The sequence below is a fragment of the Aegilops tauschii genome, chromosome 3 (genome assembly GCF_002575655.3).
Source record: "Aegilops tauschii subsp. strangulata cultivar AL8/78 chromosome 3, Aet v6.0, whole genome shotgun sequence".
NCBI lineage: Eukaryota > Viridiplantae > Streptophyta > Magnoliopsida > Poales > Poaceae > Aegilops > Aegilops tauschii.
In genome coordinates, this window is record NC_053037.3 from 528,297,132 (window position 1) to 528,311,067 (window position 13,936).

The following is a 13,936-nucleotide window of genomic DNA, read 5'->3' on the forward strand; positions in this document are numbered from 1 at the left end:
ATTGCAACAGCTTAATCCTCAAGCCATTCCAACCAGATCTTCGTGAAGCTTTCCGCAAGCTGAATCTCCAAGTTTTTCCTCAAGGCTTTCTTGCCAACCTCATAGTCTCTCCTACTTTGGAAGATCAAATTCGTGAGGCACAACTCCTGGATGCCATGGTGAAGAAAGTGAAACGTGGTATTGACAAGGGTCTTTCCAAATACAAGTGCTATCGCATTGATAACAGAGACACTTTATTCTTTGAGGACCGGATTGTGGTTCCTAAAGGTGATCTAAGGAAATTCATTATGAACGAGGCACACAATTCACTTCTTTCCATTCATCCTAGAAGTACGAAGATTGTCGTGGAATTGTCACGGCAGATGTCCTCGAGCTAGGACTTAATCGTGAAGCCATCACAACTAGGAAGCTTAAAGGGGTTAAGCGGGACAAGGAACACGAGGGTTATACTGGTTCGGCCCCTTACGGTGAAGGTAAAATCCTACGTCGAGTTGAGGTGGTATTGATTAGGGTTTCGATGAGCAGGGACCTTGATTGCTATGCCTGGCTCTCGATGAGATCTTTCTTGTCCCTAAACCGCCACCGGGTCGTCCCTTTATATAGAGAGGTTGACGCCCAGCAGCTCTCAGACTCCCGACCGGCTCATAAGAGTGTCCGGCTCGGACTCTCAACTATTCTTGCCTTACACTACAAGTTCTACCATAATAGCGGTTGTAACTACGGGCCTTAAGCCATCTCCGGGTCTTAAGCCCATCTTTGGCCCGCCGTCTTCAAGCTTGGCGCCGGGCTTCAGGCGATGACCATTATGAGTAACCCGGCCCCTCCGGGCGGGTGACTCTAAGGCTTATATCCTCAACATTAGGCCCCAGATTGATTTGAGCCAGCTCATGTCAATCTTCAATCCTTTTGATAGAAAATCTCCGGCTTACAATTGTATAAAGGCTATAACACGTCGTGACGTCATCTTCTGGATTCGGGGTAACACGCCGTGACGTCATCTTCCATTAAGTCCATTTTTTATTCCACCATATCCGCAACGGATCTTATCTTTAATTGCCGTCCTGAAAATCGAGGCGTTTTTATGGAGAGATAACCACGCCGTGGCCTCCTCGTTTCTCGCGCCCACTTATGAGCTTCCCCATATAAGTAGCCCGGCCCATGAGCCTCGTGCCACTCGTCGCCTCCATCTTCTTCTTCCTCTCACCACTGTACTGCCGCCCGAGCTCCGTCGCCGCCGCGGGTTTCTTCATCTTCACCAACTCAGGCCGCTGCATCACCCTGACGTGACCAGAGAAACGCGACGGATCTCCGCCGTAACTCCGCACCTGTAAGTCCCTGCACCTCTCCACCGTAGATCCACATTAAGGTTCCACTGTTCTTCACCGTTCTTCGCTGTTCTTCGTAAGTTCTTCGCGGGTTCCCTATAGTTCTGCCACTATGGCCATGTTTCGATCCAAGATTAGCACAGAACTCCTGCGGTAGTTGTTGCTCATCCATTTTAGCACTAGTAGATCCCCTTTGTTTGAAAGAAGATCCCATTTTGAATCCATGGACTTCTTCTTCGTCAGTTCTAGGTCTAGAATTTTTTTTCTCTTTAGCCAACCGTTTGATCCAAAATATTTACTGGGATCCGTGAAACTTGTTTTCACCAGACTTAGTCAAAAATTGCCTCTGCTGAGCTATGGCGGCTTATGTTTCCGGCTCAAAAGAAGCCATGCGCCGTAAATTTTTCCGGCTCATGTATGATAAAGCCGTAGACAATTTGAATTACTCACGATACTTGCAGCAACTTAGATAACCCGATGCACTTAACCATATGTCATTAGGCCCCTCTCATAAGCCGTCATCTGAGTATTTAAATCTGTAAACATCTACCGGCTTATAATTGAACCGGACATTTTCCTTTTGTCATAGGCTTCATCTTTCACAATGCCTCCCAAAGCTCCCAAAGCACCCATTACGTGCAACTGGATGAGGTCCAACGTCAACAACGACACCTTAGCTGAATTCGTAAAGACGGGTTACCTGCCCAAGAAGGATGTCATGTCTTACCGTGCCCCTGACCCGTCAGAGGAGAGACCGCAACCAAGGGAGGGTGAGGTAGTGATTTTTGCTGATCACATGAGCCGAGGCTTCGCACCGCCCGGCTTAAAGTTCTTTAGAGATGTGCTGAGTTTCTTTGATCTGCGGCCACAAGACATAGGACCCAATTCCGTGTCAAACATATGCAACTTCCAAGTATTCTGCGAAGTCTACCTTGGAGAAGAGCCCAGCCTTCTGATCTTTAGAGAGCTATTCTATTTGAACCGCCAGAATGAGTGCGCCAACGGACCGAGCCTGGAACTTGGTGGAATCTCCATTCAACGCCGGAGAGACTGCCTCTTTCCTTACGCTGAGCCGCCCAGCCATCCAAAGGACTGGAACCAGACGTGGTTTTACTGCCAGGACACGTCTCCGGCTGACGAGAGCCCTCTTCCCGGCTTTCGTGCCGTGCGTCTGGAACCAAACCACCCTCTGCCCGACAAACTATCTCACGCGGAGCGTCAACCTCTGATCCCCACCATCAATAAGATCAAGGCTCTCCTGGGCAACGGCCTCAACGGCATTGATCTGGTCCGGGTTTGGATCTCGTGGCGGGTGATCCCCTTGAGCCGCCACCCCGGCTTAATGTGTGATTACACGGGCCGGAAAGATGACCCCCTGCGACATAGCCGCAACGATCTTCCTGAAGACGTCGTTGAAGATATGAGCAAGGCCCTCTTGAATGAGAGCTTGGAAGACTGCGGGAGGACCGGCTTAAGCCCCTTCTGCAAGACCAACCCGGCCCCAACGGTAAGCCGCTGATCTGAACATCTTATTTTCTCCTTTAGATAGTTTTCATCTGAACCTTAAGAAATCCTCATTGTATTTTTCAGGCTGATGATAAATTCTGGAAGGTGAAGTATGACCATGAGGCGGCCAAGAAGGCCAGGAAGGCTAAGAAATCCGCCAGGAGAGCCGCTCCCCGCAAGAAGGGAAGCAGGCCTACTGCCTCAGAGCTGCTTCAACTAAGTGACAGCTCCGAGCAAAGGTAACCCCTGAACCTGTAAGCTCTTGTTGTATTTCTTGTTTATTCTTGTCCACCTTATTGATACTGATCATCAGCAGGATGACACCGGAGCAAGTAACCCGGTGACCGAAGAGGTAATGACACTTTCCTCCGACTCGGAGCCCTTGCCAAGGCTGAAAGTCCGAAGAGTACCCCGGAAAGTAAGATTTTCACATCCTTTAGCTTATCAAGATCCTCAATTTCTTTTGAAGCGACAGATTCATGAGAGCCGGCGGCACACCCGGACCAACAAGGATGCTGACCTCTCCTCCGGTTTACCTGAGGCGTCAAGGAAGCGCCGGACCGAGGTTATCTCCAACTTATATCCTTTTCATCCTTTGGCGGGTGTTATACGTCAACCTCTCAATTCTTCCGATTCAAATTATCAGGAAACTTCACCCTCCTCTCGCGACTCTATGCAATCGAACCTGCCGGCTTTCAAGACCGTACCCGGGTAATGATGATCATCTCTTGTTGTGCTTATCTTTACTCATACTTTTGTACTAACCTTGTGTCCTTTCAGTGCTCAAGCAAAGCTCAGTAAAAGAGCAAAGAAGAATAAGCCGGTCGAAGAGCCGGTCTTGCCTGAGCCGGAGGTTTCTGCTCAAGAGCCGCCAGCTGCCTTTGCTCCTGAAGCCACCACTCCAACTGATGAGCCAGCCATGGAGACTTCCACCAACCCGGATATCTCCAGCCCGGCTCAGCCGGCCGATGACCCGGACGTTGTAATCACCCGGACGGAGTTTGTCGAGCCGGGGAGACCCACTGCGCTGGCTAAGTGCTCTGCGAAGGAAGAGTTGCTAGAGTGCCACCGGGCCAAGCTGGACATCACCAACTATGCCAAGCTGAGTATTGGAGAGATCATCTCCGGCTATGTCAATCAAGTGCACAGCAGCCGGGACTTGGAGATTGACATGGTGAAGCAGATACAGCAGAAGTCTGAGGTACCACTCTATTACTTACTACATAATCATCTTTACTATACTAGCCCCCAAGTCTACGACTTATGATAGAATATGTTGTAGACTTAATTTCCGGCTTACTTCCATGAACCGGTAATTTGTAGATAGAAACTTTCGACATGCATTAGCCCCCAAGTGCCAAGTGTCTTTACTTGGAAAGTGCTTGGGACTTTAAAATCGCATAATAATTGTTCATACTATAACCCGGAAATTGTGCAGGCTGCTTGTAAAAATTTTGAAGCTGATATCTCTGAGCTGAAGAACCGCCTGAAGACTCAGGAAACTGAGACCCGGAAGGCCAACGCCAAATTTGAATCCAGCATTGCTGCTCAAGAGAAGCTGAAGAAGAAGTTTGAAGCTGAGAGGAAAAATTGGGCCGAAGAAAAGGCTGCTCTTGTAAGCCGGGCCGAACAGGCAGAGAAGGCTCTGACGAAGAGAACCGCCGAACTCTCCGGCTTAAAATGCCATGTGTCACAAATGGTCGCCGCAATCTTCGGTAAGTCCTTCTGCAGGCTTTGAACAAGTTTATAGTCTTTATGTATCATAACTCCCATCATTGAGAACGGCTTATCTTACTTTGTTAAACAGGTCCCAGAAGCGCCAACCTCTATCAGAACATGCTGACCAAGCTGAAGGCCGTGTACACCCTGGTGGAGCAACTCTACACCGGGTCACAGCGCGCTTTGGCCGTGGTGGCCCTATCCAATGAGGTTCCGACTCACCTGGGGGAAGTACTTCGCCGGCTGGCCGTTCTTCCTCAGCGTGTCCAAGAGCTGCGACGGGCCTCTGCAAGAGCCGGAGCCATAGCTGCTCTGAGCCGGGCCAAGGCTTTCCTTCCAGAGCTAGACCCGGCGGACATTGCACTTGGTTACCCCAGCTTGAAGGAAGACGGCACCCCTTTCGACCAAAAGGACTTTGCTGCCTGTGTGAAGATCGTGCGCCCGGTGGCCACCCTGATTGGGAATGACACTGATCTGACCAAGTACCAACCGGGCTACGATGCAGAGAATCAGAGGATCCCCACTCCGCGTTATGAAGCCATCAGCTTAGTCCCGCCGACTCGTAAGCACACCTTTGCCCCGGAAATTGACCCGGCCGGGTTAATTGACGAGGAAGCTCAATTTGAAGCTTTGAGCGGCATTGACTGGAAATCGTCAACCTTCCAGGTCTTGGGAACAGCCGGAGGAGCGGAGAGGGATGAGCCGGAAGCTTCGGCCCGGCAAGCATCTTGACTCTTTAGGCGGCTTGTTAAACAATGCTTCACCCTTTTGGACTCGGGGAGTCTTGTAATAGAATAGGACCAACGTTTTTACTTTGTCATGCCATCGTGCACGTGCTGAATGCTTAATTCCATCGAAGTTGCTTCCTTATATTCCTCCGGGTCATAATTGATCATTCATTTTCCTTAAGCTCAAATAGTTGTCTTTAACTATCCTGCATAGAAAAACAAATCACAAGTCTCTAGGCGGCTTACCGCACTGAGAATCATAGTCTCATACATATAACCCGGAATATAAATCTAAGTCACGAAAGACTCGTCCTCAATTATGTCCTTGATATAACCGTAATAACACACTTACAGGCCTTCAAGTACACTTCCGGTTTATATAACCCGGATAATAAGGTTGGTACCTCAACTCCGGTTTACCAGTCTTGATAATGCTGATTGTGTGCGACTAGCACTGTGAATCAAAGTTAAGCCGGCGGAACAAGAACCGCCGTGTACACTGTTGATACAACCAGAAGAACTTGTTGTAAATCAGAAAATCAAAACTCAGGGGCTTCCGGTTCGAATACGACCAGAGACCCGTCCCAAAGGGGTTAAGCTAAGATTCGAATGCGATCATATAGCCCCCAGTGGGTTTGGCGATGCCGATCAAGAGGGTACCGACATCTATGTTCTCTTTGGTTCCAATACGACCCATGTTTGAACAGGAAGCCCCCAAACGACCTTAAGAGTTGTTTAACGACGCTGATTCGAATACGATCCACGTCGGTTCCCAAAGGGGGTTGAGCTATGATTCAAATATGATCAAAGTAAACTCCCCAATGAGCTCGGCACTTTGCCAATCAAATGGGTATCGACAGCTATGTTCTCTTTGGTTCGAATACGACCTATGTTTGAATAGGAAGCCCCCAAGTGACTATATTGCGTACGGCTAGATTCGAAAACGATCATAAGCCGGATCCACCTCTAAGTTCCCATGTGATCTTGTAATGGAAACAACACTTTTACCTTTGGAGGAGAAAAAAGGAGAGAGGTCCTGCTTTATTGCTTATCATAATATATACATGGCTTATAGAAATATGTACATTATGAGAGCCGGTGGCTCAAGTGTAATAAGGCCGAAGCTGAGCTATGTTCCACGGCCGACGGGTCTCTTCCTCCGACTTACATGAATCTTTATGCTCGCGAACGTCAATAAGGTAGTATGACCCGTTGTGCAAGTTCTTGCTGACCACAAAGGGCCCTTCCCAAGGCGGGGATAACTTGTGCGCATCTGTTTGATCTTGGATGAGCCGGAGCACCAGATCACCTTCCTGGAAGACCCGGGACTTAACCCGGCGACTGTGATAACGGCGCAGGTCTTGTTGGTAAATCGCTGAGCGAGCTGCTGCCACATCACGCTGTTCGTCCAACAAGTCAAGAGCATCTTAGCGCGCCTGTTCATTATCCGCCTCAACATAAGCCGCCACTCGAGGCGAGTCATGACGGATGTCACTGGGGAGGACTGCTTCCGCTCCGTAAACCATGAAGAAAGGTGTGTAACCCGTAGACCTGTTAGGAGTAGTATTGATGCTCCATAACATGGAGGTAACTCCTCCACCCAACAACCCGGCGTCCGTTGCAAAGGGACCAAAAGCCGGGGCTTGATGCCTTACAGAATCTCCTGATTAGCTCTCTCAGCTTTACCATTGGATTGAGGGTGAGCCACTGATGAAACATCAAGTCGAATATGCTCTCGTTGACAAAACTCCTCCATGGCGCCTTTGGACAGATTGGTACCATTGTCAGTTATAATGCTGTGTGGAAAGCCAAAGCGAAAGATCACCCTTTTCATGAACTGAACCGCCGTGGCTGCGTCACACTTGCTAACTGGCTCTGCTTCAACCCACTTTGTGAATTTGTCAACTGCCACCAAGAGGTGGGTCTTCTTGTCCTTGGACCTTTTAAAAGGCCCAACCATATCGAGCCCCCAGACCGCAAATGGCCAAGTGATTGGTATCATCCGCAGCTCTTGAGCCGGCACATGAGCCCGTTGTGAGAACCTCTGGCAACCGTCACATTTACTGACCAAGTCCTCCACATCAGCATGAGCCGTCAGCCAATAAAAACCATGACGGAAAGCTTTGGCCACAAGGGATTTTGAGCCGGCATGATGGCCACAATCCCCTTCGTGAATCTCACACAAGATTTCTTGACCTTCCTCAGGGGAGACACAACACTGGAACGCTCCCGTAACACTACGGCGATGTAGCTCACCATCGATAACAACCATTGACTTAGACCGCCGGGTTATTTGTCTGGCCAAAGTTTCATCCTCAGGCAACTCTCCCCGGGTCATGTAAGCCAAGTAAGGCACCGTCCAGTCCGGGGTGATGTGGAGAGCTGCCACCAACTGTGCCTCCGGGTCAGGGACAGCCAAATCTTCCTCTGTAGGCAACTTAACAGAAGGGTTATGCAAGACGTCCAAGAAAGTATTAGGCGGCACCGGTTTTCGCTGAGAGCCCAGCCGGCTTAAAGCATCAGCCGCCTCGTTCTTCCTGCGATCGATGTGCTTTACTTGGTAACCCTGAAAGTGTCCAGCAATAGCATCAACTTCACGGCGATAAGCCGCCATGAGAGGGTCCTTGGAATCCCACTTGCCTGATACTTGTTGAGCCACTAAGTCTGAGTCGCCGAAGCACCTTACCCGACTCAAGCTCATCTCCTTAGCCATCCGAAGACCATGGAGCAAGGCCTCGTATTCAGCCGCATTGTTAGTACAAGGAAACATCAACCATAGCACATAATGGAACTTGTCACCTTTAGGGGAAGCCAATACAACTCCAGCCCCCAAGCCCTCCAATTGCCTGGACCCATCGAAGTGAATAGTCCAATATGTGTTATCCGGCTTTTCTTCGGGCACTTGTAGCTCTGTCCAATCGTTGATGAAATCCACCAAGGCTTGAGATTTAACAGCAGTGCGTCGTACGTATTTCAGACCATGAGGTCCGAGCTCTATAGCCCACTTAGCCACTCTCCCTGTGGCCTCTCTGTTTTGAATGATATCTCCAAGGGGGGCAGAACTGACCACAGTGATAGGGTGACCCTGGAAATAATGCTTAAGCTTCCGGCTTGCCATGAACACACCATAAACAAGCTTCTGCCAATGTGGATACCGCTGTTTGGACTCGATGAGCACTTCACTGACATAATAAACCGGCCGCTGAACCGGATGCTCCTTACCCTCTTCCTTGCGCTCCACCACCACAGCCACACTGACGGCCCGTGTGTTACAAGCTAGATACAGTAATAAAGGTTCCTTGTCAACCGGAGCAGCAAGGACTGGGGGCTCTGCCAGTTGTCTCTTCAAATCCTCAAAAGTAGTATTAGCAGCATCATTCCAGACATAGTCATCAGTTTTCTTCATCAACTGGTACAATGGCATGGCCTTCTCACCCAAACGGCTTATAAACCGGCTTAAAGCAGCAATACGACCCACCATGCGCTGGACGTCGTTTATGCACACCGGCTTTGCCAGAGAGGTGATTGCCTTGATTTTCTCCGGGTTAGCTTCAACGCCTCTGTTAGAAACCAGAAAACCCAAGAGCTTGCCTGCAGGAACACCAAAAACACACTTGGCCGGGTTAAGCATCATCTTGTAGACACCGAGATTATCAAAGGTTTCCCTTAGGTCATCTATCAAGGTTTCCTTCTCCCTGGACTTAACCACAATATCATCCACATAGGCATGAACATTGCGCCCAATCTGGTTATGAAGACAGTTCTGCACGCAACGCTGATAAGTCGCCTGTGCACTCTTGAGTCCAAAAGGCATAGACACATAGCAGAAGGCTCCAAAGGGAGTGATGAACGCCGTCTTCTCCTGGTCCTTGACTGCTATTTTAATCTGATGGTATCTAGAATAAGCATCCAAGAAACTTAAGCGCTCGCAACCCGCTGTAGCATTAATGATTTGATCAATACGGGGAAGAGCAAAAGGATCAGCCGGACATGCCTTGTTTAAGTCCGTGTAGTCCACACACATCCGCCAGGTGCCATTCTTCTTGAGCACGAGCACCGGGTTAGCTAACCACTCTGGGTGAAAGACTTCAACAATAAACCCGGCCGGCAAGAGCCGGGCCACCTCTTCACCAATAGCTTTCCTCCTCTCTTCATTAGACCGCCGAAGGAATTGTCTGACCGGCTTAAATTTCGGATCAACATTGAGAGTGTGCTCAGCGAGTTCTCTAGGTACACCTGGCATGTCAGAAGGTTTCCATGCAAAAATGTCCCTATTCTCACGGATGAACTCGATGAGCGCGCTTTCCTATTTCGGATCCAGATTGGCACTGATGCTAAACTGCTGAGATGAATCACCTGGAACGAAATCAACAAGTTTAGTCTCATCAGCCAACTTAAATTTCATTGCCGGCTCATGCTCCGTAGTTGGCTTTTTCAGAGAGGTCATATCTGTTTGGTCAACATTGTCCTTGTAAAACTTCAACTCCTCTGTTGCACAAACAGATTCTGCATAAGCCGCATCACCTTCCTCACACTCCAAGGCCACCTTCCGGCTGCCATGAACCATAATGGTCCCATTGTGACCCGGCATCTTGAGCTGCAAATACACGTAACACGGCCGTGCCATGAACTTGGCGTAAGCCGGCCGCCCAAATATGGCATGATACGAACTTCTTATCTTGACCACCTCAAAGGTTAATTTTTCCACCCTGTAGTTGTACTCGTCTCCAAAGGCCACTTCCAACTCGATCTTACCTACTGGATAAGCCGACTTACCAGGCATCACACCATGGAAAATAGTATTGGACGGGCTGAGGTTCTTATCAATCAACCCCATACGACGGAAGGTCTCATAATAGAGGATGTTGATGCTGCTGCCTCCATCCATGAGCACCTTAGTGAACTCATATCCTCCCACCTGAGGAGCCACCACCAGGGCCAAATGACCCGGATTATCAACCCGGGGAGGGTGATCCTCCCTACACCACACAATAGGTTGCTCAGACCATCTTAAATAGCGTGGAACCGCCGGCTCAACAACATTCACAGCCCTCTTATGAAGCTTCTGATCTCGCTTACACAGACTGGTGGTAAATACGTGATACTGTCCACCGTTAAGCTGCTTTGGATTGTTATGATAACCCCCCTGCTACTGTTGATGACCCTGGCCAAACTGCTGATTAAAGCCCCCTTGACCGTTCTGAGGATTAGAATTTGAGCCACCGCCCGGGCCATGAAAACCGCCAGCGCCTGAGCCGCCGCCCGGGCCATGGTTGCCATTAAAGGCATTGGAATTCTTAAAGGCTTTCATGATTGCGCAATCCTTCCATAGATGAGTAGCTGGATTCTCCCTAGAGCCATGCCTTGGACAAGGCTCATTCAACAGCTGCTCCACCGTCGGGCCTGACCCGCCAGCTCGGGGAGGTGGCCTCCCCTTGCGTCGTTGGTTATTCCCCTGTGAGCTGGCGTGGGCCACGAACTCTAGGCTGCCATTGGCCTTACGCTTGCCACCTTCTTGGTTCCCCGGGTTATGCTGAGGACCCTTGCCATTGCCTTTCTTCTTTCCCTTCCCTGTCCTTTCATCATCTGAAGCGGGGTCCTTGGTACTATCAGAGTCGGCGTACTTCACGAGAACCGCCATCAGCGTACCCATATCATTGCAGTCGCACTTAAGCCGCCCGAGTTTCATCTTCAAGGGCAGGAAACGACAATTCTGTTCCAACATTAAGACTGCAGAGCCGGCATCCATCTTATCAGATGAATGTATTATCTCTTTGACCCGGCGAACCCAATGTGTCGTAGACTCACCCTCCTGCTGTTTACAGTTAGTCAAATCCACAATTGACATAGACTGCCTACAGGTATCTTTGAAGTTTTGTATGAACCGGGCTTTCAACTCAGCCCAAGACCCGATGGAATTCGGTGGTAGCCCTTTCAACCAAGTGCGGGCAGTCCCATCTAGCATCATGGTGAAGTACTTGGCCATCGCCGCTTCACTGACCTCCAACAATTCCATGGCCATCTCGTAACTCTCGATCCAGGCTCCGGGTTGTAAATCAGCCGCGTAATTAGGCACCTTCCTAGGGCCTTTGAAGTCCTTGGGTAGACGTTCAATGCGGAGAGCTGGCACTAAACAAGGGACACCTCCAGTCCTCGTAGGGATACCCACGTCAACGGAAGTCGTCGGATAAGCCTGGGGAGTCTGGTAAGCCGTCAACTGAGGCACGTGCTCCGCCTCCTGACGCGCTCTATCTTGGTCTGTTGCGTGAAAGGCTTCGTTATGAGCCGGGCCATGGCCAGGGGGCAAATCATGGCGTCGGACATTACTTGAGCCGGTCGCTGAGACCATGTGTCTGCTATAACTCGGGCTCCGGCCCGGACGAGGGGTTGAATGTATCCTGTCCCGGCTGTAAGAGTACGCCTCTTGCTGCGCCAGTGCTGTCTGAAGGAGTTCTCTGACCCGGCGGGTTTCAATAGCCGTTGGAGAGTCGCCTTCAATTGGGAGAGCCGCAAGCCGTGCTGCTGCGGCAACCATGTTCTCCAGCGGGTTAGCATAATGACCCGGTGGTATTGGCACATACTGAAGCGGGGCAGGGTTCACCCGGGGAGGCCCCATCACTTGTGGCTGAACAGGGGTCCCAGACCCGGGCACTATGATCCCCGGCGGGTTACTAGACCCTGCACCTGGCGTGCTGAAGAGGTTTCGAGGATCGTAGACCGGAGGGAGTCGAGATTGGGCCTTTTGATGCCTCCTTCTCATGACCTCATTGGACGCGTTCTGATCCGTCGTGAGCCGGAAGGACTGCGCCTGAATCAACTGAGTCTGGGCGTCGAGAGCCGCCCTCTCCGCAGCCATCCTGATCCCTTCCGCCGCTAGATCCTCCTTGGCTTTCACTAGATCTAACTTTAACTCCGCCACCTCCGCGTCATGCTGAGCTTGATCTGCCGGGTCAACCGTGGCGGTCAACAGGGCCGTCATCTTGTCCGTGAGATCCATCAGCACCTAAGCCGGCGAGGGCACCGGGTTTCCTGACCCAGCGGCAGGGTTTTGAACAGGCTGTGCACCGGCCATGAAGATTCCAACCCGTCTTGGCGGCTCAAAAGGGTCCGGAATACTGTCACCATCGGAACAACCCCTGGGCCTGCCATCTTGAATTTGATACAACGAGTTTGACTCATCTGTGGACGATTCGCTGTCAGAGCTGGCGGCCGTCCCATCACCAGATCTGGATCCATCAGAGAGCCCTCCATGGACACATCCCACAAAAGCATGCTTCAAGGCAGGCAGGGCCCAGGCGGGTCATGCGCGCTGAGCCGTCTCGATGAGATCGGCGCAGAGATCCGGCTCAGGGCCCGGCTCACCAATCTTGCCAATGAAGACATGAATTCCGCCGAAGGGGACCCGGTACCCGTACTCAATTGAGCCGGCGTCGGGGCCCCAATTTGCATCGTCGATGTGGAGCTTGCCGCGACAACTCTTGGTCATCCGGCCCACAGCGTATCCCTTGAGCCCTTCGAAGCTGCCCTTCAAGACCTCAAATCCACCGTGCGCTGGCCCCACGGTGGGCGCCAACTGTCGTGGAATTGTCACGGCAGATGTCCTCGAGCTAGGACTTAATCGTGAAGCCATCGCAACTAGGAAGCTTAAAGGAGTTAAGCGGGACAAGGAACACGAGGGTTATACTGGTTCGGCCCCTTACGGTGAAGGTAAAAGCCTACGTCCAGTTGAGGTGGTATTGATTAGGGTTTCGATGAGGAGGGAGCTTGATTGCTATGCCTGGCTCTCGATGAGATCCTTCTTGTCCCTAAACCGCCGCCGGGTCGTCCCTTTATATAGAGAGGTTGACGCCCAGCAGCTCTCAGAGTCCCGACTGGCTCATAAGAGTGTCCGGCTCGGACTCTCAACTATTCTTGCCTTACACTACAAGTTCTACCATAATAGCGGTTGTAACTACGGGCCTTAAGCCATCTCCGGTTCTTAAGCCCATCTTTGGCCCGCCATCTTCAAGCTTGGCGCCGGGATTCAGGCGATGACCATTATGAGTAACCCGGCCCCTCCGGGCGGGTGACTCGAAGGCTTATATCCTCAACAAAGATGTACCATGACCTCAAGCAGTCGTATTGGTGGACTCGTATGAAGCGAGAAATCGCTCAATTCGTGAATGAATGTGATGTCTGTCGAAGGGTGAAAGCAGAACACCAACGACCAGCTGGTCTCCTCCAACCTCTTCCTATCCCAGAATGGAAGTTTGATCATATCAAAATGGACTTCGTTACTGGATTTCCAAAGTCCAAGCGTGGAAATGATGCTATCTTCGTTGTCATTGACAAGCTTACTAAAGTAGCTCATTTTCTTCCAATCAAAGAATCTATCACAACAGCTCAGTTGGTAGAGCTATACACCTCCAGGATTGTCTCCTTGCATGGCATTCCACAATTGATATCTTCAGATCGTGGAAGCATCTTCACTTCTAAGTTCTCGGACTCCTTCCAGAAGGCCATGGGCACCAACATTCGCTTCAGCACAGCTTCCCATCCTCAAACTAGTGGCCAAGTCGAGCGAGTCAATCAAATCCTTGAAGATATGCTCAGGGCTTGTGTCATTTCCTTTGGCATGAAGTGGGAAGATTGTCTTCCATATGCCGAATTCTCCTACAA